Source organism: Cebus imitator, unplaced genomic scaffold (genome assembly GCF_001604975.1).
Source record: "Cebus imitator isolate Cc_AM_T3 unplaced genomic scaffold, Cebus_imitator-1.0 Scaffold15, whole genome shotgun sequence".
Taxonomy (NCBI): domain Eukaryota; kingdom Metazoa; phylum Chordata; class Mammalia; order Primates; family Cebidae; genus Cebus; species Cebus imitator.
This window is the reverse complement of record NW_016107330.1, coordinates 4,756,033-4,783,067: the sequence shown is the minus strand read 5'-3', so window position 1 is coordinate 4,783,067 and position 27,035 is coordinate 4,756,033. Positions and strand designations below refer to the sequence as shown.

At 46.5% G+C, this 27,035-nt stretch overlaps 1 protein-coding gene and 1 non-coding gene across 5 annotated transcripts in view; one reads left to right on the top strand and one right to left on the bottom strand.

The window, feature by feature from the left end:
- KAZN (kazrin, periplakin interacting protein) overlaps positions 1-27,035 on the bottom strand; it is a 1,292,076-nt gene that overhangs the window by 1,055,777 nt on the left and 209,264 nt on the right. The window lies entirely within an intron of this gene.
- LOC119468052 lies at positions 4,625-4,730 on the top strand. The gene has a single exon (XR_005196677.1). It is a non-coding gene; the product is annotated as a U6 spliceosomal RNA (small nuclear RNA).

Here is a 27,035-nt window from a genome sequence, read left to right as displayed (position 1 = left end):
GAGGGAGGGAGGGAGGGAGGGAGGGAGGGAGGAAGGAAGGAAGGAAGGAAGGAAGGAAGGAAGGAAGGAAGATCCTACACCCAGTCTGTAGGATCACTATAGTAGTCCTATCAAACTAACACAGCATGACTCCCTCTTCTCATGCCTCCCGTCCTGAAGCCAAGAGGCTGGAGAACTCATTGAGCAGATCTTCCCCCTCGGCTGACCATGGAGAGACCTTCCTGCCAGCCTCAGGCACCAGCACCCCTTGGCGGCATTGTGCACCAAAGCACAAAACGGCACAGTACCACCTTATACCCTGGGAAAATGCTTTGCCCCTCAGCACACAAAAAGGGAGCTCCTGCCCTCCTGCTGCTCACAGACTGAGCCAGAGCTCACTGCCCTGCTGGCTCCCTTCACGGAGCTCTGCCTCTCCTTAGACTTTTCTACTCCAATCCCACTCAGCCTCCTGGGATCTTCAGATCTGATGCTTGGCATCATCTTGCAAACTTGGACTCTGGCTCCCTCCTGCCCTCAAACCCCATTCGGTGTTGCCAGGACCAATGGGTCCTCCCAGTGTCATGAGTGGACCCAGGGAGCTCACAACGTTCACACACTTCCTCAAAGCTCTCCTCACTCCAGACACAACAACTCCGAAAATGTGTCCGGCTTCTCTATTATCTGGCCTCCAACTAAATGTTCCCTTTCAGGCCTTCCTCGCCAGGCACAAAGATCCATTCAACTGTGAAGGCAACTTCAACAAATTCAACTCCACAGATAAGGTACCATGTGAGTCCCTGCATGCTGGACTCTGTTCTGAGCCGTAGGCTACCAAGATAAACAAGTATTAGCCCGCCCCATAAGCCAAGTGCCCAAGTCTCCTCTCTGCTGGGGTGTCCCTAGCATCTACTCAGAGCCTGGCACACAGTGTGGGCTTCATATGCGTCTAGTGATCAAATTGGCAGACTGAATACGTACACAAAGAACAGCCTTTCTCTCTTAACCCCATGCATTCTTTCAGAGCAAGGCTCCCAAGTCAAGTGAAAGCATTTTAGATTTATTCACAGTATAATCTCTTGTCAAGGATGATGGGGGAAGGTAAGAAGACCCTGGAGCACTTCTGAGCGCTTTCGGATATGGATGAAGGCATGCCAGGCACTGCTAATTTCCCCTGAGTGAGTGGGAAATACCCTGTCGCCATTAGCATCGGATTTCCTGGCCTCCTGGCTCTACCACCGCTCCAGTGTTATGTGAACCTTTATTTTTATATTGTACAGAACACACACTCATACAAAAAAAAAAAAAAAAACCAGTAAAGGGGGATACTTTTTCTTAGCTATTGAAAAACGTATCTAGGCTTCACAGACTCCCTATTACCGGTAAAATTGTTTTCAGATCTGGCATGTCCTATGTTAAACCGCTTCCTCATTCTTTTTTTTTATGTGCAGCTTTCACTGTTAAATGGTTTTTGTGTCTGGACAATGAAATTGAACTTGCCTAAAGGGCAAGGAACAAAATATAATCATAAATTGAAAACTTTTCGGTTGGAAAGAGGTCACTGGAGGCAAAGAGATGGTGGGAGACTTTTGTTTTTTCCTGAGATGGAAGCTCACCCTGTCACCCAGGCTGGGTGCAGTGGTTAGATCTAAGCCCACTGCAACCTCTGCCGCCAGTGTTCAAGCAATTCTCCTGTCTTAGCCTCCTGAGTAGCTGAGATCACAGACGCCCGCCACCACACCTGGCTAATTTTTGTAATTTTACTAGAGATGAGGTTTCACCATGTTGGCCAGGCTTGTCTCAAATGCCTGATCTCACGTGATCCGCTCACCTCAGTCTCCTAAAGTTCTGGGATTACAGGTGTGAGCCACCGTGCTTGGCTGATGGTGGGTGACTTGTAAGATTTAGGTAGCTGCATCATCATTCTCCCGAGATCCAGCATGAGCAGTCCAGGGAGGAACATCAGACCAGGGGTTAGAAGACCCAAGGTTGATTGACAACCCCACCCCTTCAAAGCTGTGTGACGTTGGAAAAATCACTTCACCTCTCTGATTTTCCTCATTTTATTTTGTTTTTATTTTTATTATATTTCTGCATTTGTAGAATAAAAGTGATATTTATGCCCTGTCTCTCATTAGGTCATTGTAAAATTCAAATGAGGACTTTGCTAAAATGCACCACTCTGTACAAGTAAAGGAAGCATATCAGGAAAGAACATCTGGAGCTTGGGTTGAGATTCCTGCTCTGCCAATGAACGCTTCTGTGTCTGTGGACCTGAGGTGTCACTTTCTCCTTTTAGGCTTCAGTTTCTTCATCTTTTTGTTTGCTTGTTTGTTTTGTTTGAGACAGAGTCTCGCTTGGTCTCCAGGCTCCAGGCTGGAGTGCAGTGGCACAATCTCAGCTCACTGCAATCTCCGCCTCCTGGGTTCAAGCAATTCTCCTGCCTCAGCCTCCTGAGCAGCTGGGGCTACAGGCGCCACGCCCAGCTAATTTTTGTATTTTTTTGGTAGAGACGGGGTTTCACCATGTTGGCCAGGATGGTATCCATCTCTTGACCTCTTGATCCGCCCGCCTCCGCTTCCCAAAGTGCCAGTTTCTTCATCTTAAAATGTAATCAATTAATTCAGCATCTAGGCAGGGGGTGGAGGGGGAGGGCTTCTGCCTTTATGATACATGGAATACCAGATGCCAGGCCTTTTCCCGTTGGAATTCTAGAGGAAGAACCATCTATCTTTGGCTGTCTCACCTAGAGAACCCCAAAATGAGAGAAAGGTCTCCGTGCCTCACGTGGCTGAAAGTCCTGCCCTTTTCGGCTATGACTGCATCCTAAGGAATCCCAGCTTCACTTGGCTCCACCACACACACAGTCCACAGAGTGAGCAAAATCTGCTGTGTATATAAGCCAGATCATGTCACTGACTGGGCTGAAACCCTCAATGCTTAATATACCTCCCACTTACCACAAACCCTAAATTCCTTACTAGGGCCTCTAAGGCCAGTTAAGACCTGCCAATCCCAAAACCCCACCCCACCCCCTGCACCACCCCTGCACCCCCTGCACCACCCCTGCACCCCCCCAACCTCACTCCACTGACCCAGGCTACAGTTACACCTGCCTTCCCATGGTTCCTCAATCCTGCCCTGATCTTTGCTGTCTGAAGGTAATGGCTCCCCGAACCTGCCCTGATCTTTATTGCCTGAGGGTTATGGTTCTTCCATGGATGCTTTTGTCCCTGCATCCCTTTCCTGTGGCTGCTGTAAGAAGTCATCCCAAACTGGGTGACTTAACAGAAATTTACTATCTCCCAGTTCTGAAGGCTGGAGTTGAAAACTAAGGCTTCAGCAGGGCCCCGCTCCACCCAAGGGCCCCAGGGAACCATGGTCCTTTGCCCCTCCCAGCTTCTGGTGGCTTTTGCTTTCCCTGTGGCAGAGTCCCCAGCTCTCTGCCTCTGTCTTCACATTGCCCTATCTTCTGTATCTGTGTCTTCCCCCGCTCTGTCTCTACTTATCACTGGATTTAAGCCCACCTGGACAATCCAGAGTGATTTCACCTTGAGATCCATTTTAATTACCTCTGCAAAGACCCTTTTCCAATCAAGGCCGCTGTCACAGCTTCCTGGGAATGCTTGGATAGAACGTGGACATATCTTTCTGTGGGCCACCATTGACCCACGAGCCCCATTGCCACACATTTTTACTAAGTCAGAAACGACATAGTCACAATCGGGATGGGGCAGGGGGAGGATGGTGCTCCTGGCTTCCAGTGGGTAGAGGCCAGAGAAGCTGCCAAACACAGGATGCACAGGATGACTCTCCACAAGAGAGGGTTATCCAGTCCCAAACGTCAGCAGCGCTGAGATAGAGAAGACCTGCCTTCCAGCTTTGGCACCTGCTGTTCCCTCTTCCCGGGAGACTAGCCTTACATGCCCGTGGATGATCCAATCTTGTTACTGCAGCCTCACCACGGCCACCCCATCCACTCACTACTGCAACCTGTGTTTCATTTCCCTCAGTCAGAGCTGCATCTCAATGGGAAGCTTGTTTGCTGTGTCTCCCTTTCTCCCCTCCCCAATGCTCCCCACCAACCACAGAAGACTGACTACAAGCTCCACGTGAAAGCTGGATTTTATCTCTGTCTGAACTATATCTCCACCTCAAGAACAGAGCAGATGCTCTGTGTGCACTTTCTGAATGGAAGAATGAATGAATGAACAAGTGACTATCCCGCAACAGGGTGGGCCCCAGGGTGGGTCCCAATGTTTGGGACCCATACCAAACATTGCCAGCACCCTTGAGGGGTTTGAGGGGACTTCAGGAACTGAGAGAGACCATCAGTGAATATACCAAGATGTCCTTTGCCAGAGCGCTTAAGCAATAAATTAAAAAATATATCTTTCCTTCTTTTTCTGGTGAGTTTCAAAATGTGGGTTTCACCAGTGTCTATTCTGTGCCTAGGATGGTAATAACTGATGGGATATTAACAATGAAGCTGAAAGCAAGATCCCCAACTTTAACAACCCTGGACTGTGGTTAAGAAGATGAGACCGAACCTGGATAAAACAGTGTCTGATTTGGTGCCAGGCTGAGTGAGGCTAGAGAGAGCAGGCAGCTAGGAAGGAATGGGTGGTGTGGGGAAGTCGTCATCACAGGGGCTTGCTTCAGCCGCGCATATTAAAATTAGAATGATACAGAGGAGATTAGCACAGATGCCGTGTAAGAATGGCATGCCAGTTCATGAAGTGTCCCATGTTTTGCTCAATCTTCACAAGGTCATTTCACTATTAGCGGACTTGCCCCAAGGAAACAGTGTGAGGCAAAGCAAAACAGGTGGCACCAAATGTCTGAAATTGTGATTTTTCACTACAGAAATATTTACGTCAGGTAATTTACAATATAAGAAAGGAGCAGTTACCTGTGGAAAGCATCTTGGAAATGGGGAGGGAGAAGTCATCATAGAAAGGCAGACCCTGGCCTTGACTGAATCGGAATGGATTGGGGGGGTTCCTATTGAGAAGGAGCCTCCAAGGGACCAGCCACATAGTGGTCATCACTGAGAGATGAAGGAAGAAGCCTGGGCCACTTGGGAGCTGGTGAAGAAAAGTCCCCAGGAGAGGGTGCAGGTGTGGATGGGTTTAGGTTGGATTCCATCACTTTCTGTCCTTGATCACCAAGACCAGGGGTGTGTGTTTGACCCATAGATAATACAGGCCCACCGGGGGCTTTCAGTAAGGGAGGGCACCTCAGAAGTGATCTGGGAAGATTGATCTGAGAGAAACAGAATAGCCAGGAAGAAGGAGAGCTTGAAGGGAGGTTGCAGTCCGATTTGCGGGTGATTGCAACCATCCAGGCATGAAATGGTTTACTCTGTTGGAATTGCCTATTTATTTCATAAGGAGAAGCAGAAACCTCCTTCACTTTTCCATCCTTGCCTGTCCTGTTGCCTCTCCTCTTCTCTGTATTTGGAATCCTCCTCACTTAAACACTCATTTGACTACACACCTGCTCAGGTGATTCTCTTCTCTACAACAACGCAGTCATTTCCAATGAGGAAACTGGAGTCACAGAGACGTTGGGAGGGACCGGTCCCACGGAAGAGGCAGCAGAAGGTGCACACATATCAACAAGGCTGACAGCTGATGGAGACAGCCATCTCCCTGAAGCCTCAACATCCACATTGCTTGACTTGGTTAAAATCTGTGACCTCGACACAGCATGAATGCAGCTTAAAAAAAAAAGTCATGCCTCTGTGTTTCATTTTATTGATTCAAAGAGCAGGTGGAATGCAGAAAAGTGGAGCTCCAGCCTCTGCAGGAAAACGGCAGTGAAAACACAACTACGGAATTGTTCCAGCAGGAAGAGGCTCTGGCTGCCCAAGTAGTGACATGGAAATATTGGTGGAGATTCCAGACAACAGCGGGTTTGATCTATTACGTACATTCCCAAGTAACCTGGATTTTAAAATGATCTCTGCCAACCACCCATTCCTCAGCTTTGCTATCGAATGACGTCTTGCTTATCAAGTTACTTAAATCAAAGTAGGAAAAAACAAGTATGTCACAGAGCAGTCGCCACAAACAAAAAAATGATAACGAACCCCAAGCTAGGTGTTTTAATCTAGTAGAACATACTATAGGTACATTTTTGTGCAAAAGCAAGGACAAAAATTTTAGATCTTAAGGCGCGATGTTGTAGAAATCTACAGCAAATGAAAATAATGTATTTACAGATAAGACTTCAGAAGAACAATCTCTTTCAATGCGCACAGCTTAAAAGCAATAGGCTACATGGAGGATAAAAATGATCTGGTGGGTGCAATTAGCTCCTTTATAACCAGGAGGAAATTGCTTCTACTGCGGCTTAATAATAACAGGATATTCTTCTACCATAACAGAATAGATAACATCGGCTCATCAACTGTGCGAGCTAGGTCAGGTGAACAACTATCTCGCTGAACCTCAGTTTCCCTAGTTGTCACATGGGAGTAGAATCTCACAGGATTGTGATGGGAACGAAATGGAATGATTCACACAGGAACTCTCTGTCAAAAATCAGCATGCTCATTCAAGGAGGCACTTCCGGATACAACAGAATCAAAAGCAGCTCCAGGCACAGAAGAGGTTATTGATTCCTTGGCCACAGGAGTGAAGTTCAAAGAAGAACTGGGTTTTATTTAATTACTCAAGTTTTGTTCAAACACTTTACGGTTACCTTTGATGCCTCACTTTCTGCTGCACAGCTCAAATGATTATAAATTCTTTTATTTCTTCTTTAAAACATATTCAGAATCTGACCACCTCTTGCCACCTCTACTGCTGGCACCAAGCTTTCATTATCTCTCACCTAGGTCTCTCTGTGCCCACACTTCCCATCTATACCCATCGACAGCTGGCTCTTTCTCAGCCTCAGCCAGACCGTGTCCCTCCTTTGCTCAGAATCCTGCAGGAGGCAGTCTTTTCTGAGATCCGGAATTACTTCTCTAGCCTCATCTTCTACTGAGTTCTGTACACTGGGTTCCAACTTTGCTGGCTTCCCTGCTGCTCCTTGAGCACATCAGGCACCTTCTGCCTCTGGGCCTTGCAATGGATATTTCCTGCATCTGAAATGTTCTTTGCTCAGATACCCGTGTAAGGAACTCGCTCGCCTCTTCCAAGTCCTCTTCACAAAGAGGCTCATTTTGACCTCCCTACTGAAAACTGGAACCCCCTACCCTGGTCTCCCTTTGTTTGTGTATTTGTTCTTTTTCACAGAACTCATCACTTTCCAACATTACTTGTTATTTTTATTCCTTATTTTCTATCTTTTCACACACATGCGTAAGCACTTGAGTGCTCACATCATGAGGAAGGGATCTTTGGGCATCTTATTCGTGGACGTATTCCATAATGAACCCAAAGTAGGTCCTCAATAAATATTCTTGATTTTTTAAAATTTTTTATTACATTTTAGGTTTTGGGGTACATGTGAAGAACATGCAAGATTGTTGCATAGGTACACACATGGCAGTGTGATTTGCTGCCTTCCTCCCCTTCACCTATACAGTGATCAAAAGCTTGGATTCGTGATCCAGATTACCTGCATTTGAATCTGGTTATTCCAATTCCTGACTATAATTGTGGATACTTTACATAATTTATCTGTGCCTGATTCTCTTCCTGTAAAATGAAACCCCCCTTCTATTGCAGTAATTCCTGTGGAATCATTGCTCCTTGCATTTCAGGTTGGTATATGGTAAACCAGAATGTGGGGCTTCATTCACCAAAGTGATGAGTTAGAAGAGGTTTCTAAGGAAAGGTCTGCACATCACACCTCTCCCTGGTTAACCATTTTCTAAATGCCTGCTAATAAATCTATACTCACATATGACAAGCTGTATCAATTAAAATTCCTTGATGAAGCAACATGGGTAAGCCAACTCAAATATCCATGGTAGGCATAACTTGACTTGAGGGGTTCTCCCTCTCCCTCTCTTGATCCTGCTTCCTCTGGGTTGGGCAAAATCCTCAGTCAGCTCTTGCCTTATGGTGACAAGATGGCTGCTACAGCTCCAGACTAGACATCATCACAGGCTCTGGTCTGGTGGAAGAGCACAGAGTTCCTTTGCCAGAATGCCCATCTGGGGCTCTTGCTCTGTTCTCCTTGTCTCCTAGACCCATCCTTGACTCAATCATTGTAGTCTAAAAATATGACGCTCTGATCAGCTAAAACCTACATCCAATGCTCCCCAACTCAGAGATGAAGTCCCTCCCAGGGCACACAGACAGGGGGCTGGAGAAAGCAAGACCAGACACAGTTAGCAGCAGAACAATGCATGGGTACCAGAAGCCAGAGATAGAACACGTCCTCTGTTCTGAGAACATGGCCAATCCCCTCCAAAGACTCTTCTCTCCCTAACTCCTTTAGGTTTCATAATCCAGTGAAGCATCCTTCCATAAGAATTCAAAGTTAGTTATGTTTGGACCAGGGACCTCTGGACCCAGTGAAGGAAGACGGGCATCTACAATCTCCTGATGTTAAACATAACCTTGAGGTAAGATGAAACCCAAACGCTTGTAACAAAACTCCATATGTGATATGGTTTTGATTTGTCCCCACCCAAATATCATGTTCCATTGTAATACCCAGTGTTGGAGATGGGGCCTAGTGGGAGGTGATGTGCTCATGGGGGCAGTTTCTCTTGAATGGTTTAGCACCATCCCCTTGGTGCTGTTCTCATGATAGTGAATGTGTTCTCACGAGATTTCGTTGTTTAAAACAGTGCTTGACACCTCCCCCTCTCTCTCTTGCTCCTTCTCTTCCTGTGTGACGTGCTGCTCCTCTTCGCCTTCTGTCATGATTGTAAGTTTCCTGAGGCCTCCCCAGAAGCCAAGTAGATGCCAGCATCATGCTTCCTGTATAGCCTGCAGAACCGTGAGTCAATTAAACCTCTTTTCTATGTAAATTACCCAGTGTCAGCTATTTTTTATAGCAATGCAAGAACGGACTAATACAATATGCACAGGAAGACAGCATGTCCTTATGATCTGTCTCCTGTACTTCCTGGTCTAGAGGAATGTGACAAGTTACTTACCCCATCTGTGCCTCAGTTTCCTCATATCTGAAATGGACATCCTACTTTTTTCACACCAAACAGGGCTGCTGTGAAGGTTAAATTGGGATCATACATATAAAGCCCTTCGAACAGTGCCTGGCACATGACAAAGACTTGCTAAATGTTAACAATTATTGCTGTCCTTGTTATTATTAGCAAGGGACCAGTAACCAACTTAGTATAGTACTAAGCCTTGTGACAGGAGACGGATGTGTGCAGCATTATTTGGCCTGAGAGTCCTTTATATCTTCCCAAGAGGAATGTTTTCCTTGAGTGTCAGCTATTGAGACATTTGTAGACAGACTTCTCAGCACGTCCCACACTGGGTTGGACTCTCCCTAGCTAAAGAGTTAATCCATCTCATCAGTAAATTGCTCTAGCCCTTTTCTGCTCCTAGCTAATAAAAAGAAGGCTGAGTTTACGGTGGTCTAAGATGAGCCAAGTGGCAGATGGAAAAAGATTCATCCCTGAGGGCAATGGCCTGGAGACACTAGAGGAGTTCTAACCTTTGCTCCAATTGTGGTAACCCTGAAGACAAAAAGATAGCACAGACACACCCGAGCAGCTGCAAACCCTTGCTGACCCTTAGCATCCAACAATGAATTGTGTACGCAGGAAATATAATTGCCCTGACACAATTGAATTAAGGCTCTTATCTGCCCAGAGCTTCTGGGCTGAGCTTATGACTCCTGATAAAAGTCTAGGGATGGAAAAGAAGGGCTCTCTGTCTCTCCAGTAAGGAAAAATCTGCCTACTCCCCTATGGACCCATGGGCTTCTCATCATGAAAACCCACAAATAGCAGGCAGGAAAGAAGGCTTTTTAAGAAGGGGGTTGGAGCTGAATGGTTTTCATCTTACCTAGTGTTTTTTTCTGAAAATGATTCAGAATTCTAGCTTTAGCAAAGGATTTTGACAATGACAAGCTTTCTAAGGCTGCCCAGCCAGGGCTACCTCTCTGGATACTCTGGCAAATCTGGAACCAACTGTTTTCCTGACAACCTGGTGAGAGAAGCCAGAAAGCCAATCTGTCACGCTCTTTTAAAACCCTTGGCAGTTTTGAGTCAAATCACAGCTTAGATGTTTGGTCATCAGACAACCCAATTCCACTAAGACATTCCTGGCTCTATCCCTGATTAACGTGGCAATCCGCCATGATCCAACTGATCCTTCTGGCACTCAGTCTTCCCATCTGTAAAATGGGAAGATTCAACTAGATGAATTCTGAGATTTCCTCCTGGGTAGATATCCTCATGATGTTCTATTTCAAAGAAAGGGTTTGTAACTGAAGTCAGCATTTAAGGCAAAAATTACCATAGTACATGGTTTCGATTGCCTACACAGCGCCCTGGCCTTGGGTTTTGTTTATTCAGGCCTGTACATCAAATTGTATACACTCCAAAATTTGAGACTCACTGAGCAAGACAAAGAAAGGAGTAACAGAGATGGATTCAGGCTGGCATCCAGGCCTTCACACCATCCTATCTTGAAAATAACTATCAAATCCCTGATGATGAAAAGGGGATGGGGGAAGAATGAATAATATGTTCCTTCTTGATGGTAAAGTTTGATCTATTTTTGTTTTAAAAACCCTCTAGAGCCTTGGTCTCTACTAATAGATTTGTTTCTCTCTAAAAGGATTAAATAACATTTTATGTGTGAATAAAGTATTTAGCACAGAATCCAGAACTTGGTACGTAGGAATCTATGTTGGATTTAAATCTAAATCTTGCCTTTTCACCATTTTTTGAGAAACTACAAAGGAGAATGTGGTCACCACCTGTGAGCTGTCCTCCAAAGCTGGGTTTTCCCATGGTGACCCCATCCTTCTGCTGCCCCATGCAATGGCCCTGGTCTGAAGTCCCCTGGACCCTGGGTTTGGGTTCTAGAGGCAGTAGAAGAGTGAGCAGTGCGACTGAAGCTGAGCTCCGATGGGGGAGAGCTTTCTGTAAATAGCAAAGGGCGCTCGTCAACAGTGAATCATTAGCACCATCCACTGACCAGTGAAACCAGACTGGACCCTCTCATTTGGGTAGTTCATTAGCTAACATTTCAGTCCTCACCATGAGCCAGGCAGTGGTCAGTGATTTACCTGCACCAAGAACCCCTTACAGTGTGAGGCACACACCATCATCATCACCAGTCTTGCTTGCTAGGGGAGGACATAGAAGATCAGAGAGGCTAAGTGACTTGGCCAGGATCACCCTATCACTAACTGGCAGATCTGAGATTCAGATCTGGGGTTATACGTGTCTTTAGAAGGGGCCCATCTTTCCTGTTACCACTCCACCTCTTGACTTCAGACTTGCTGAGCCAACCTCAATGTGATGGTATTTGGAAGTGGGGCCTTTTGGCGGTGTATTAGTTCATTTTCAAGCTGCTGATAGACACACTTGAGATGAGGAAGAAAAAGAGGTTTTAATGGACTTACAGTTCTATGTGGCTGGGGAGGCCTCACAATCATGGCGGGAGGTAAAAAGCATGTCTTACACAGTGGCAGACAAGAGAAGAAGCTTCCACAGGGAAAGTGCCCTTTTGAAAACCATCAGTTTTTTTTTTCCCCATTAGACTTATTCACTATCACAGGAACAGCATGGGAAAGACCCGTCCCCATGATTCAATTACCTCCCACTGGGTCCTTCCCACACACATGAGAATTCAAGATGAGATTTGGATAGGGACACAGCCAAACTGTATCATTCCACCCCGGCCCCTCCCAAATCTCATGTCCTCACATATCAAAACCAATCATGCTTTCCTAACAGTTCCCCAATGTCTTAAAACTCATTTCAAGAATTAACTCAAAAATCCACAGTCCAAAGTCTCATCCAAGACAAGGCAAGTCCCTTGTACCTTTGAGCCTGTACAATCAAAAGCAAGTTAGTTACTTCCTAGATACCATCCAGGCATATATACAGTCATTACAAATGGGAGGAAATGGCCAAAACAAAGGGGCTTTAGGCCCCATGCAAGTCCAAAATCCAGCAGGGCTGTCAAATCTGAAAATTCCAAAATGATCTCCTTTGACTCCATATCTCACATCCAGGTTACACTGATGAAAGAGATAGGTTCTCATGGTCTTGGGCATTGTGGCTTTGCAGGGTACAGCCTCCCTCCTGGCTGCTTTCACAAGCTGACCTTGAGTGTCTGTGGCTTTTCCAGGCGTACAGTGGGAGCTGTTGGTGGATCCACCATTCTGAGGTCTGGAGGACACTGGGCCTCTTCTCATAGCTCCATTAGGCAGTGTCCCAGTAGGGATTCCATGTGGGGGCTCTGACCCCACATTTCCCCTCTGCACTGCCCGAACAGAGTTTCTCTGTGAAGACTCCGCTTCTGCAGCAAACTTCTGCTTGGACATCCAGGTGTTTCCAGACATCCTCTGAAATCTAGGCAGAGGTTCCCAAACCTCAACTCTTGACTTCTGTGCACTGGCAGGCTCTACACCATGTGGAAGCAGCCATGGCTTGAGGCTTGCACCCTCTGAAGCCACAGTCTGAGCTCTACATTGGCCCCTTTCAGCCATGGCTGGAGTAGCTGAGATGGAGAGCACCAGATCCCTAGGCTGCACACCACATGGGGACCGTGGGCCCGGGCCACAAAACCACTTTTTCCTCCTGGGTCTCTGTGATGGGAGGGGCTGCCGTGAAGACCTCTGACATGCCCTGGAGACATTTTCCCCATTGTCTTGGGGATTAACATCTGTCTCCTCGTTATGCAAATTTCTTCAGTTAGTTTGGATTTCTCCTCAGAAAATGGGATTTCTTTTTCTATTGTATTGTCAGGCTGCACATTTTCCAAACTTTTATGCTCTGCATCCCTTATAAAACTGAACGCCTTTAACAGCACCCAAGTCACCTCTTGAATACTTTGCTACTTAGAAATTTCTTCTGCCAGATACCCTATATCATTTCTCTCAAGTTTAAAGTTCTGCAAATCTCTAGGGTAGGGGCAAAATGCTGCCAGACCCTTTGCTAAAATATAACAAGAATCAACTTTGCTCCAGTTCCCAAAAAGTTCCTCATTTCCATCTGAGACAACCTCGGCCTGGACTTTATTGTCCATATTGCTACCAGCATTTTGGGCACAGTAATTCAACGAGTCTCTAGGAAGTTTCAAACTTTCACACATTTTCCTGTCTTCTTCTCAGCTCTCTAAATTGTTCCAACTCCTGCCTGTTACTTAGTTCCAAAGTTGCTTCCACATTTTGGGGTATCTTTTCACCAGCACCCCACTGTATTGGTACTAATTTACTATATTAATACATTTTCATGCTGCTGATAAAGACATGCCTGAGACCGGAAAGCAAAAAAGTTTTAATGGACTTAGAGTTCCACATGGCTAAGGAGGTCTCACAATCAAGGTGGTAAAAGGCACGTCTCACATAATAGCAAAGAAAAGACATTTGTGCAGGGAAAGTCCCCTTTTTAAAATCATTAGATCTCATAAGACTTATTCACTATCATGAGAACAGCACAAGAAAGACCTGTCCCCATGATTCAATTACCACATATTGGATCCCTCCCACAACATGTGGGAGTTCAAGATGAGATTTGGGTGGGGACATAGCCAAACCATCTCAGGAGGTAATCAGGATTAGATGAGGTCATGAGTGTAGGTTCCTCATGATGGATTAGTGGCTTTATAAGAAGTGAGAGACATTGTAGGACACAGTAAGAAGGCAGCTGTCTGCAAGTCAGGAAGAGAGCCCTCACCAGGAAATGAATCTGCAGATACCTTGTTCTTGGACTTCCAGCCTCCAGAACTGTGGAAGATCAATGTCTAATGTTTAAGCCACTCAGCCTGTGGGACTTTATTATGGCAGCCTGAGCAGACTAAGGCAGACATCAACAGAGTCAGCACAGAAACAGTGGCTAAGGATGTGGGGTTTGGGCAGCACCCCTAGACCGATTCAGTGCCTGGTTCTTCAGGGCCACAGCAGCAGATGGCCCCATTATTTTCAGGCTACACAGACAGTGCATGTGGGTGACCGAATGTGTCATGTTTCAGCTGCTGCGTGGGGGGCCAGCATTGGGGGGATCAGCGCTCTTTTGAAGCAGTTTCTACACAACAGACCTGGGTCAGAGACATAGTACCTCCAAATGCTAAGTAAGTGAACTGATTTACCCTCTCTGGGAAAATGTACCCTCTGTGGTTGATAGTTGTGTCATTTATAAATGGAAATGGTAACAGTACCTGCCTTATGGAACTATTGTGAGGATGAAGTTAGAGGGCTCAGCATTTCTAGTATGCAGCAAGCTTGCAATGAATGTTAGATTACAAAATATAATGACACTGTGTCTAGAATGACACTGTGTCATCACTTTTAGAGTTCAAGGTATTGAAAGTTTCCACCTAATCAGTTTTCCAACCTGATATGTGAAAAGAGAAATCTCCCAAGCCATTATCATGGCTCATGGTGAATGGGGCAATGCAGGAGGAGGAAGGGAAGAAGGGAAGGCTTTTCGAATACAGAGTGATGTGTGGGGCGGCGATCTGGATATGGAGGATGTGGGGGGGCATCAAGGGTGAGGTGGGCAAAGAGAGGACACCATCTGGATGCCTGGAATGAGGGGCTTGAGAGAGCTCCAGGCTGGAGAGTAGAGAGTGGCTTCAAATATATAAACCACTTCCTTCCTGATTCTGGAAATTGTCAGAGCCATATCCTGGGATCCCCGGGGTTAAAAGAGAGCCATGGGTAGAATCAAAGTCCTGCTTCAAAAGAGCACTGATCCCCACAACACCAGCTCCCCACGCAGCAGCTGAAACATGACACATTTGGTCACCCACATTCACTGTCTGTGTAGCCTGAAAATAATGGGGCCATCTGCTGCTGTGGCCCTGAGGAACCAGGCACTGAATCAGTCCAGGGGCGCTGTCCATGCAGCTCTGCCACAGCCTGGCTGCACCTCTTAAAAGCTGCACTGCAAGGCCTTGGAGCACTCACTGAGCTGTGAGAGAAGAGTGCCCTCCCCTGGACATTTGCTGTCGCTTTGCGGCCTCCACTAAAACCACCACTGAGGTTTCCCCTTGCTTCCCAAACAAGGGGGCAGATTTCAGGCAAACGCCCCTCAGATGCAGAAGGTCACACACAGGTGTCACTGGCCGGTAGATGCCCTGCTGGCACCTTTGCTCTATTGCTGTTCAAGAGTTTCCACCATGCAAAGCCCTGGCATAATGTCATTGAGTCTTCATGCAAATCCTCAGGGAACAGGACAAGAGACTGAGTTCAGGAAGCTCAATGGTTTTCCAAGGTCACGGAGCTTGGACAGAGCTCAGACACCCCAGCACCATGGTCAGGAAGGAGCTCATACTTTGCAGCCAGAACACTTGGGTGCTTGTCCAGCTCTTTCATGTTTTAGCTGTATAAGTCGGGGAAAGTGACTCAATCTCTCTGTCAGCTTCATTTTCTGTAAAACAGGATAATCAACTCAAACACGGAAGTTCTTGGAAAAATACCAAGCACATGGGAAGCACATAATCAGTGACATCTCCAGTCACCTTCCTTCCCTGTCAGACCTCAGGACCCAGGCTAATTGTGCACCTACATTTTTTCAGGGAAAATGCTTCATATGTCACTACCTGTGTAAAGACAGAATTTTGAAAGCCCCGCTGAGCATGTGGCATGACGCTGGCTCTTCCCGCCCAGTCATCCTTCCGCTGCACATCACAGGGTTGACAGGGTATTTGCCACTGAACATCTCCATTCTCTGCCAGCCCCATCTCCCTAAAAGGCAGAGATTGCATGGCTTTTATGCCAGAGAAAGAGCTAAGAAATGAGTGACTTTACCATTATCATCTGACTTGTCCAGCCTTGAAACTGCATGGGGTTCCCCAGGGCTGAGGAAGGGTGGGCAGGAAGGAAGGAGCACGTCCTAGAGACAAATCTACACTGTAGAAATAAACAGGAAGACTTTGGAGGGTGCATATTGAAAAAGCAAAGAAACTCCTCACCCTAATGAGCAGGGGTATGATGTGTCACTTTCGACACTTGGGCAAAGTCTTTGCCCATCAAAGCCAGGGATGCAGTTAGTGACAGGCAAGACTGCCTTTCTTCTGAACAGCACTTTGAACTCTGCTGGGGCTGACATCAGTGCTTGGTGAACAGTTATCTAGAGCTTTCTATGTGCCAGGCACAGGCTGGAGGCTGGGATGCAATAAAGAGTGTGGCAGCTTGGAAAAGCTCAGGCAGGAGACAAAAGAAAGGCAAAGGACATGGCAGGAAGGAGGAGCACAGCCAGCCTAGTCCCCCGTGCCAAGCCTGCATGCCTCGCTCATGCCTCCAACCTCTCTGACGGCTTCTGCTATCAGCCAAGACGACTCCCTGCCTTGAAAGAACTCATGTGATGACACCAGGCCCACCCCATCTCTCTCCCTTTTTCCATGTAAGGTAACATAATCACGGGAGTGACATCTTATCTGGTGAAAATAACAAATAAATAAGGTTCCCCCTACACTGAAAAGAGAAGTGATCATACAAGGGTGAGGACCCCTGGGGGCAAGGGGAGAGTGTCTGACACCCTCCGAACAAAGTTCTTTCTCCTGAAAGCCAGGACATCACATCTTGGAATCAAGGCTGGTGACAACACACAGTGGCCCAAGGGGAGGGGGAGGTATGCAGGCAGCTCCACCCATGTAAATGTGACGGGCTGGTCCTCACTACCACATGGTCACACAGCCTCCAGCCTGAGCTAGCAGTGTGCTCCACGCTGCAGATACACGAATGAACACAGCAGATCAGAAGTTCACCTTCTAGCAGAGGGAGTGAGGAAGACAGCAACAAAGCAGTCTTGCCCGATATGGACAGCTAGTCGGTAAGGTCAGACTTAGCCTTGGGTCAGAAGTCAGTGGACAGATATGGCAAAGTTGAGGCAGACCCCCTAAGCCTGGAGGGTTGGCAAGTGTGTCAGGAATCCAGGCCAGAGGTTAGAATGTAGGCAAAGGGTCAGAGCACCAGGTGCAGATATCCAGAGACAACCCAGGTATCCAGGACTTCCGATGCCCCCACTCTGTAAGGGCATAGATGGGGCTAGTGAGGAATCACAGAGGCTCTTTTTCAAGGTACACATGCAACCCCAAAAAAGCACAGCTGGGAGAGAGACAGCCCTTTTGTGTAGATGAGAAAAAGGAAACATTTTCCTCAAGTGCAGCAACCCTGCCCCGGTCCCTTTGACTCTGCTGTGCCTGACGTTAGTACTCAGCACACAATTACCAACAGTGTTCTATGTGCCAGGCACAGGGCACTTAGAGATGAGTAGGTTCTTCACTTTTTTTTTCTTTATTATACTTTACGTTCTGGGGTACTTATGCAGAACATGCAAGTTTGTTACATAGGTATACACATGCCATGGTGGTTTGCTGCATCCATTGCCCCAGCACCTACATTAGGTATTTCTCCTAATGCTATCCCTCCCCAATTCCCCCATCCCCTGCTAACCCTCCCCTAGCCGCCCATTCCCCGACAGGCCCCGATGTGTGATGTTCCCCTCCCCGTGTCCGTGTATTCTCATTGTTCAACATTGACTTATAAGTGAGAACATACAGTGTTTGGTTTTCTGTTCTTGTGTCAGCTTGCTGAGAATGATGGTTTCCAGCTTCATCCATGTCTCTGCAAAGGACATGAACTTGTCCTTTTTTTATGGCTGCGCAGTATTCCATGGTGTGTATGTGCCACATTTTCTTTATCCCGTCTATCATTGATGGGCATTTGGCTGGTTCCAAGACTTTGCCATTGTGAACAATGCCTCAAAGCCTTCGACAAAATTCAACAGCCCTTCTTCACTTTTTCGATGTACAACCCCCAAAGTCTTACTGTTTATTTCCACAGTGTAGATCTGTCTCTAGGAGGTGATCTTTCCTTCCTACCCACCCCTTCCTCAGCCTCAGGGGTCCCCATGCAATTTCAAGCTCAGTGGAGAGGCATATCCTGGCCTGCAGCCCATGTGTGTGCAGTGGCTACGTGCCCCAATGCAGAGGCCCTGGGTGGAAACTCATTTATCCCGCTCTCCCAGTATCTCTAGCATTTTACCTAATGTCTGCCATCGCACAGACCCTCAAAAGATGTCTGCTGTGTGGATGAATATTGATGAGCCCTCCACCTCCCTGAGAACACTGGCATACTTCCAGTGAGGGCAGAAGCCATCCAGGGCCATTTTAAGCCCCCATACCCTTTTTCATGCTATCTAGAGCAAAGGTGTCCAGCAGAAATATAATGCAAATTGTGTATGCGATTTAAAAGTTTCTAGTAACCTCATTAAAAAGTAAAAAATAAAAAACCCACACACAAAGGTTAAAATAAATTTTAATAATATATTTTATTTAGCACAGCCAAAATATCATCATTATCCTTTGACAATGTGGTCAGTATGAAAAGATATTAATGAGATATTTTACATTCCTATTTTCCCTGTCCTGAGCCTGAAATCTAGGGTGTACTTTACACTCCAAGCACAGCTTGGGCTAGCCACATTTCAAGTGTTTTGTAGCCACAGATGGTTTGTGGCTACCACATTAGAGAAGGCAGATCCAGAGCCCGTGAGCTTTTCAAAGGAGAAAAATGTCTTAAGATCTGAAAAGAAATTTTTATCATTCCAAATCATGCAAATAAAACCTCCTAAGAGAAACAGACATGCAATGAAGTCAAAAAACTACAAAACGATCTGGATAATAAGAGCTCCTAGATCACAGCACTGTGGTAAGTTGTGTGCATCACACCAGTACGGGCTCAGGAGAGGTTGGTGGCACAGGAGGTCAGTGGGAGTTATATCAATGGGTCAAATGGAACTTAAGTCTAAATTCTTAGAGAGTTATATAAAATTGCATTGAAAGTGCGATGTGGATGTGTATTAATATATCTTATGTGATGAGGAATTGGGCCTCCAAAAATGAGTTCCTAAGGTTTAGAAAGTTTTTTGTTTTTGGTTTTGGTTTTGGTTTTTTTTTTGACACGGAGTCTTGCTCTGTCACCCAGGCTGGAGTGCAGTGGCATGACTTCAGCTCACTGCAACCTCAGCCTCCCGGGTTCAAGCAGTTCTCCTGCCTCAGCCTCCTGATGGGACTACAGGCGTGCGCCACCAGGCCCAGCTATTTTTTTTTGTATTTTTAGTAGAGATGGAGTTTCACCATGTTGGCCAGGATGGTATCCATGTCTTGACCTCATGATCCGCCTGCCTTGGCCTCCCAAAGTGCTGGGATTACAGGCATGAGCCACTGTGCCCAGCTGGAAAGGTTTTAAGCATCCTTCAAACACGTGCCCATGCTCTGCAAGCCTGAAATTTGCAGGTGGGGGAAACAGAACATCCAGCTGAAGTGGACAGTAAAGGGCCAAGCATCTTCACAAAAACCACCCTGCTGACTAAATCCATTTTTCAAAAACAGTGCATTTGCACAGCACCATTGATGCCATGAATAAGATTTGCTTTTTTTTCTTGCCTGTCAAGCCACTTATTAATCATAACGTATTATTGCTTTGCTTGTTCAATATGTGGAGTGAAACACCAGGATCCAGCTGAGAACAGAACTGAAGAGAACGAAATTGGGTGGCAAGAAAAGAGCGAAATTAACATAGGCTACAGGGAAATGGGAAGGGGAAAAAAAGGCCTCCATCCTTTCAGAACAGACTTTTACAGCTATCAGAAAAGTAAAGGGAAACTTAAATAAATTTTTTAGTACAGCTGCTGCTTGACACTGAAATCGTTTTGACAAGGAATGACATTTTGAGGAGAGGGGCCTGATGGAGCAGAGTTTAAGCGGAATAGAATGGTGGCTCTGGTCTTTGCCTTCTCAATGCAGCTGCAAATTAGAGTAATTACCCTCAGGTTCATGCTGGGCCTTGCAAATGGGAAATCAAATTTATGTTCCAAAAAGAAATGGAAGAAACATATCAGGGCATGGAGAAAGAAGGGTAAGGGTCAAAATCACGCTTGACACAGCAGAGAGGACGTTATAGATTTTAGCAGAGAATAAATGACAAGAAAGGAGTTAGGTTATAAGTCCAGGGAGGCACCTACTGAAACTTCAAAATAAGCTCAGGAACTGACAGTAGTCAAAGGAGGTTTAAACACACATGCGCACACACACAGTCCTCAGATATACATCAAAGACCTCAAGAAGTGGATCTATACTTGCCTGTGGTCAAAGGAACATCAGAAGGAGAGTTAGTTTTCACAGCATCATAAGAGTCTGAAATGGATAAATGGATCATTGCCAATACTAAGGGCTACTGGCCCATCCCTGTGTGAATACTTTCTGTCCCCTACCGCAACTTATAAAGAATGGACTTGGAACACCTAGCTGACTTTCATGACCTCACTCTGGGCTAGATGTTGTCCTTGACTCCATTTCATTCTTAAATCATCATGCAACAATCTTTGGTACCCAGGCGGCACCTCTTGGTCCCATGGCCTCTTTCCTGCTATGACACAGAACTTTGGTCCTTAAGTAAAGGTCATGGGCCGTGACAGATTCACAGATGCGAGCTCGGCCACACCGCAGTCCTAGCTCAGCCTGTGCATTTGAGTCCTGGCTGTGAAACACTCATACACACAATCTTTTTAAAAGCATCTTAAAATCCTACGGCATAGGCAGCGCAGACCTAGCCATGATGGATTTAGAAATATGTTGGGGTTGGCACAAGCATAGCTGTGTGTGTTCTCCTTCCTGCCAAGGATGGAAGATGATTGACTGAATGGGAACAGGAAATCTTCTTGCCAGAATGCATCTAAAAAGGGATGTGCGTGCTTGGTGAAGTGTTAACATGATGCCTCAGAAAAGGAACAAATGGGTAAGTCCACATGGTTCCCAGCTCGTTCTAAAGATAAAGTGTCACTTTGGGGATATGTAAGCGGACAAGGTATAGAGTCCAATTCCACCCCCTGGGAGATAGTTGGGTATCTTGGAGAGTGGAATGACCATCATTTAGAAACAGAGTCAATTCGTCAGAGAACGCTGCAAGTTTGGCCCACCACCTGCCTCCTGGGAGGGAGATCTGTGCTGGCATGAGGCCATGCTTTGAGCAGCAGCACAGCCTCTTACAAATGGTTCGAGTAATAAATATTGATTGCTCGTCTGCTACGTGCCAAGCATTGTGTTAGGAATTGGAGACACAATTAGAGCAGGACACAGTCCCATCCTTCCAGGAGCTCACGATTCAGCAGAGACATACTCTTCCCTAAACAGGGAGCTATGCTCTTCAATAGTCAGGGCTGTGAGAGAGCCACAGACATGCTGGAGATGAGCCTCCCCTTGGCTTGGCGGAGGTGGGGAGAAGGCTTGCTAGAAAAATATCACTTTCAAGCAAAGACTTGAAGGGTGCATAAAATGTAGCCAGAAGAAAGAGTGGTGGGGCTGGAAGAGTTTTGAGTAGGAAAGGAGCATCCTCAGACACCTGCAGGCCACGGCAAGCTTCCGGAGCACCTCATGGTCCAATATGGCTAGAATGCAGGGTGACAGGAAGGAATGGCAAGAGATAAAGCCACAGGGGCCAGGCCTTGAAGGGCCATGGAAATCTGGCTACGAAACTCAGACTTTACCTTGAGGATGATAGGGAGGCCCCAATGTGTTTTAAGCGGGGAATAGCCTTGTTCACACATTTCAGACTAAATATTCTGGTGGCAATGTGGAGGGTAGACTGGAAGTTAGTCAATGATAGATTCTGAAATTCAACAGAGGGAGGATCTTAGAAATCTTGCACAACCCCCTCACTTGACAGATGAGGAAACTAAGGCACAATCACAGAGAAATGACCTGTTCAACTACACAAAGCTGGTGTACCACAAGGCAGGCCTGATAGGTTTCCCAGAGCCAGGTGAGAAGGCCGCATCTATGGAAATGAGCAGCCACCACGTTCTCCTCTCCTACTTGGTAAAGTCACCAATAAGCACCCTTTCCCTGGGGCACACAGCCCAGCATACAAAGCTCTCGAGTTTATGCGCCATGATCCAGTTAAAACAGAGCTTCCACCCACACTGTCTCATAGGATCTCCACTGCAGCATCATAAGTAGACTCATCCCTACGTCTTATGCTCCCAAAGACTGAAGAGCTCAACCCAGGTGGCCTCGTGTGAAAACCCATCTGAGAACTGCCACACGGAGACACGGAGGCACACACCATATGGTGCTCTTCCTTGAGGCCCCCCCAGGCCCTTAAACGTGTTCATCTCAGCCACTTTCCTACCCATCAATATGAGTTGCAAAGGACAGAAAGAGGAATTACTTTAATTAGGTCTTCCTGCAATAAAGAGGGATCTTGACGTAAGAAAACAAAGCAGGCAAGAAAAAAAAAAAAAAAAACACCTTGGGCTAATGGGAAAAGACTCCAAAATGGTGACCCAAATTGCTGGCTTGAGCTGTCTCCTGACTGGTCTCGTGCCATACTGGATCCAGGGGCTGAATTAAGGTGACAGGGGTGGGTCACTGCCAGGAGAAAGGCAGAAAACATCTTACATCCAGAAAACATCTTACAACCAGAAAACATCAGCCCTCTCACCCGGGCACTGAATGAACCTGGGGAGAAAAATCCCTGATGATGACAAGCCAGCCAAGCAATCTGCACTTCCCAGAACAGGTATTGAGAATGTGAGGGAGGGAAGGAAGAGGGGAGAGAGAAAAAGAAGGAAGGGAGGGAGGGAGGGAGGGATTGAGTATATCATTGGAAACCTAGTGAAAAATGATTTAATCTGCATGCACTGATCCAACTAGTGTTAATAGAAGCAGCCAAACACATACATAAAATCAGAGGTTGCCAGGGTTCCTATTTTAGGGTTTTCAGGGGAAACTCACTATCCCAAAATACATCACTCACATCTTCCGGGATGCCACTGAATGGAAACTTGCTTGGGTTAATCTACTACTTAACCAAAGGGAAAATACCTCTTCAAGAATAACAGGGATCATCACTCATACAACCTCCGAGAAGATCAATTTCAAATAGTGTTTCCCTCTCAGGATTGACCCCACCGAAAAGCAGGAGTCTGGATGTGGAGGAGACAGAGGAGGAAGAGGCCACTTGGGGGCTGGGCTCTTTGTGAAGAGCCCCCAGGGAGAGAGGCTTTGAGCCACTAAGGCAGGAAGGGGCATGGCTGGCTGGAGGGGGTTTGAGAAGAGGGATGTGGGTTGTTCTGCAGGGAATACATTAAGCAGCCACATAGGTTAGTTTTCCCGGAGATAATCCGTTCTAAATATAAAACAAGTTTTAGCAGAGTCCTGCCTCCCACCGCAGCTGTGCCATTCATTTTCTATGACCACCTGGGGATGGCGCAGACAACATCCCTTTGTTTGCTCTGCAAGGAAACAGAAGCTTGAGTCAGAACTGTGTTGGGTTCTGTTTGGAGCTTCAGAGAACCCTCAGATACACCTTGGATTTCCAAACGTGGAGAGTTTAGGTGTGTTCTGCCTGAGGCTACCCCTTCTGGTCTTGTTCATGGCAGGATGGAGAATTCAACGTGAAGTATTCTCCCCCTGGCTTTCCAATCATTTGTTGTTGTTGTTATTGTTGATTTCTCTGAAATGTTATGTTGCTGTGTCATAGTGGCTAAGACAATTTCAAAACTTTTATGCCACCAGATTGCTGCAAGGAGGGGGTAGAGGGTAAAGAAAAGTGGTCCTTTATTAGGTTAAAAGTATTCTTCCCAACACCTCAAACCCAACCAACGTCAATTACTCACAAGCTCCCTTTGGGAGATGTAGCTATCCCTGACCTTCCAAAGAGGACTTTTCACCAAAAGCAAATGCTAGCAAGGCTCTATGGCAACTGAGACTCTCCCACGTAGCTCAAGGGTCTTAACTTGCTTGATCTTTGTAGGGATCCCTTGAGGCACTAGGTCATGGAAATCCATGCAATTGTCTTAACTGGAATATGCAGAGAATTGTTGATGATCATGGACCAGAGTGGGAAAACCAAGTAGATGCTTGTCTCCTTGGCTATGTTCCATTTGGTCACTTTGGGCCATGGTTCCAAGAATGGAGAAGCCATTCTCCTAAAACCAATAGGTTAGAGCATGGCATCCAACTAAGATGGGGGCAGAACCCAGAAGCACAGGGCTCCCAGGACAAGGCAGGCTCAGTGATGTCTGGGTCAGAAGCTGAGCAGCCAGAAGGAGTAAAGCAGATCTGCAAACCCCCTTCCACCCCAGGGCCTTTGCACATGCTGTTCTTTCTGTATTGCATGGGCCCTTTCCACCCAGCACGTCTCATACTCCAACCCTTGGCCAAGTGGAAGCCTTCCCAGCTTCTCCCCAGTCTTTACCTCCCAGGTCAGGTTGGTTCTGTTTGTTATAAACACTCAACAGATCCTGATCCTTCTTTTGAAGTGCTTCTCTTGGTCTTTAACTATGCACTTATTTATGTGAGTATTTAGATTATATCCTTCTCCCTTGCTGAGCTGACCTTCCCAGAAAGCAGAATCTATGTCTTCTGCTTAGCCTAGAACCTAGCATACAGTCGATGCTAAAAACCAAAGTAGTGCATAGTGTATCCCTTGAGACACAGAGTTCCAAGGCTGTAAGATTTCCAGCAAGACAACCATCCACAGATAAGGGAGATATTTAATTCATGTAATTAGTGATTCTCCATCTCAGACCACAAAGGACCAAAGAGGACTCGACCAAAAAAAAAAAAAAAAAATGCATACAACTGCTGGGGGAGAAAAACACAAAATAAATAGCTTCAGGAATGAGAGCAAAAGAAAATTGATGTAGACAAACAGTAGAAATGCATTAGGAATAAAACAAAAGCATTCAGCAAACACAAAACAAATGCCCCATGCCTGCAAGAGAGAAAAAGAAATCAGTTACCTGCTCTGAACAATGGTAAGGATACAATTCATGGGAACTGCTAAATAGAATAGTCCTGAGGTTAACCGTAAACTTTTTTTTAACCTGTTGTCAAGGTAGCTCATGACGGAAAGAACACTAGATTTGCAGCTGAGACACCTAGAGTTCACGTTCTCGGTTGGCCACAAAGTAGCCAAAGTTGGGTGGGTCCTTCGCGATCCTGGGGTTTTCTACCTTGGAAGTTGCGATGCACGCTCTTCAGTGTTTCAGCTCCCTGGTTCTGCTCTAGCGCAAGAGCAATAGGGTGCCCCCTCAATGCCTATTCTAAACAAAGTGGCAGGGAACATTTTTAAAAAATCAACACATCCGCTTGTGTGACAAACACTCCTTAGCAAGGTTTTCAGAGGCAAAGGGGATAGCTGCTTACCTAAGGCGAGTCGTTCTCCTTAGGAAGAGAGCAGCTGTTTGCACTGCATGCATGGGGGATGTTGAGTCAGGGGTTGAGGACAGAACCTCTCCAGGTCCAGGAGACCAGGGGCTCTTTGAGGGGAAGGAGCAGGGCCACATGGCACAAGAAGGAGAGACGTACCTGGCACCAGCTCTGTAATGGGGCTACGAGCTGTGTCATTCCAGCCCCTTCCTCCCTCGTCCCCAGCTCTGGTAGGTTATACCTTGTCTGGCTGTAGACAAGGAGAACCCCCCTTCCTTTGGCATGGCACCATAATGTTGCAAAGAGCACTCGCTCGGTCCAGTCACCCCCACCACCCTCCACAGGGACCCTTGCAAAATCTACATTAATGGCAGGGCGCGGTGGCTCACGCCTGTAATCCCAGCACTTTGGGAGGCCGAGGCGGGTGGATCACGAGGTCAAGAGATCGAGACCATCCTGGTCAACATGGTGAAACCCTGTCTCTACTAAAAATACAAAAAATCAGCTGGGCATGGTGGTGCATGCCTGTAATCCCAGCTACTCAGGAGGCTGAGGCAGGAGAATTGCCTGAACCCAGGAGGCGGAGGTTGCGGTGAGCCGAGATCACGCCATTGCACTCCAGCCTGGGCAACAAGAGCGAAACTCCGTCTCAAAAAAAAAAAAAAAAAAAAAAAAAGAGCGAAACTCCGTCTCAAAAAAAAAAAAAAAAAAACTACATTAATAATGTCGATTTTTGTCTATTTGTCTGACGGCAAAGTAAAGAGATGTTGCCTACATTTGGAGAGTTTAACACAGAGAAATTATCTGTGTTGATCTGCAGATTTGGGGAGTGTGGTAGGCAGAATAATGGCCCCCAATGATGTCTCTGTACTAATCCCCAGAACCTGTGAATATGATACCTTACATGGCAAAGGGGAATTCAGGCTGCAGATGGAATTAAGGCTGCTAATCATTTGACCTTAAAATAGGAAGATTATCCTGGATTATCCAAGTGAGCACAATAAAATCACAAGAGTCCTTTAAAATGCAAGAGGGAGACAGGAGAATCAGAGAAAGATGTGTCTGTGGAGGGGGCTGGAGAGACGCAACGTGAGGACTCACTGGCTGGGCTGGCTTTGAAGATGAGGATGGGCATCACTAGAGGCTGGAAAAGGTAAGATAACGGACCCCACCCAGTGCCCATGGAAAGGAGCTGCCAACAGCTCGATTCAACCCAGTGAGACTTGGTATCAGATTTCTGACCTACAGAACTGTAAGATAGTAAGTTTGTAGTATGTAAGCTGCTAAACTTGTAATTCATTACCACAACGGTTATGGGCTGAATTGTGTCTTATTTCTCCAATTTACCCCAATTTATATATTGAAGTCCTAACCCCCAGTGCCTCCACGTGTGACTGTATTTGGGGTAGGTATTTCAAGAAGAGAGAGACATATAAGATGTCACTAGGGTGGGCCCCAATACAAGACTGGTGTCCTTACAAGAAGAGCAGACCAGGCACGGTGGCTCACACCTGTAATCCCAGCACTTCGAGAGGCCGAGGTGGGCAGATCATCTGAGACTAGGAGTTTGAGACCAGCTTGGTCAACATGGCAAGACGCCCACCTCTACTAAAAATGCAAAAAAACAACTAGCCGAGTGTGGTGATGCACACCTGTAATCCCATTTACTTGGGAGGCTGAGGCATGAGAATCATTTGAACCCAGGAGGCAGAAGTTGCAGAGAGCTGAGATCATGCCATTGCACTCCAGCCTGGGTGACAGAGCAAGACTCCATCT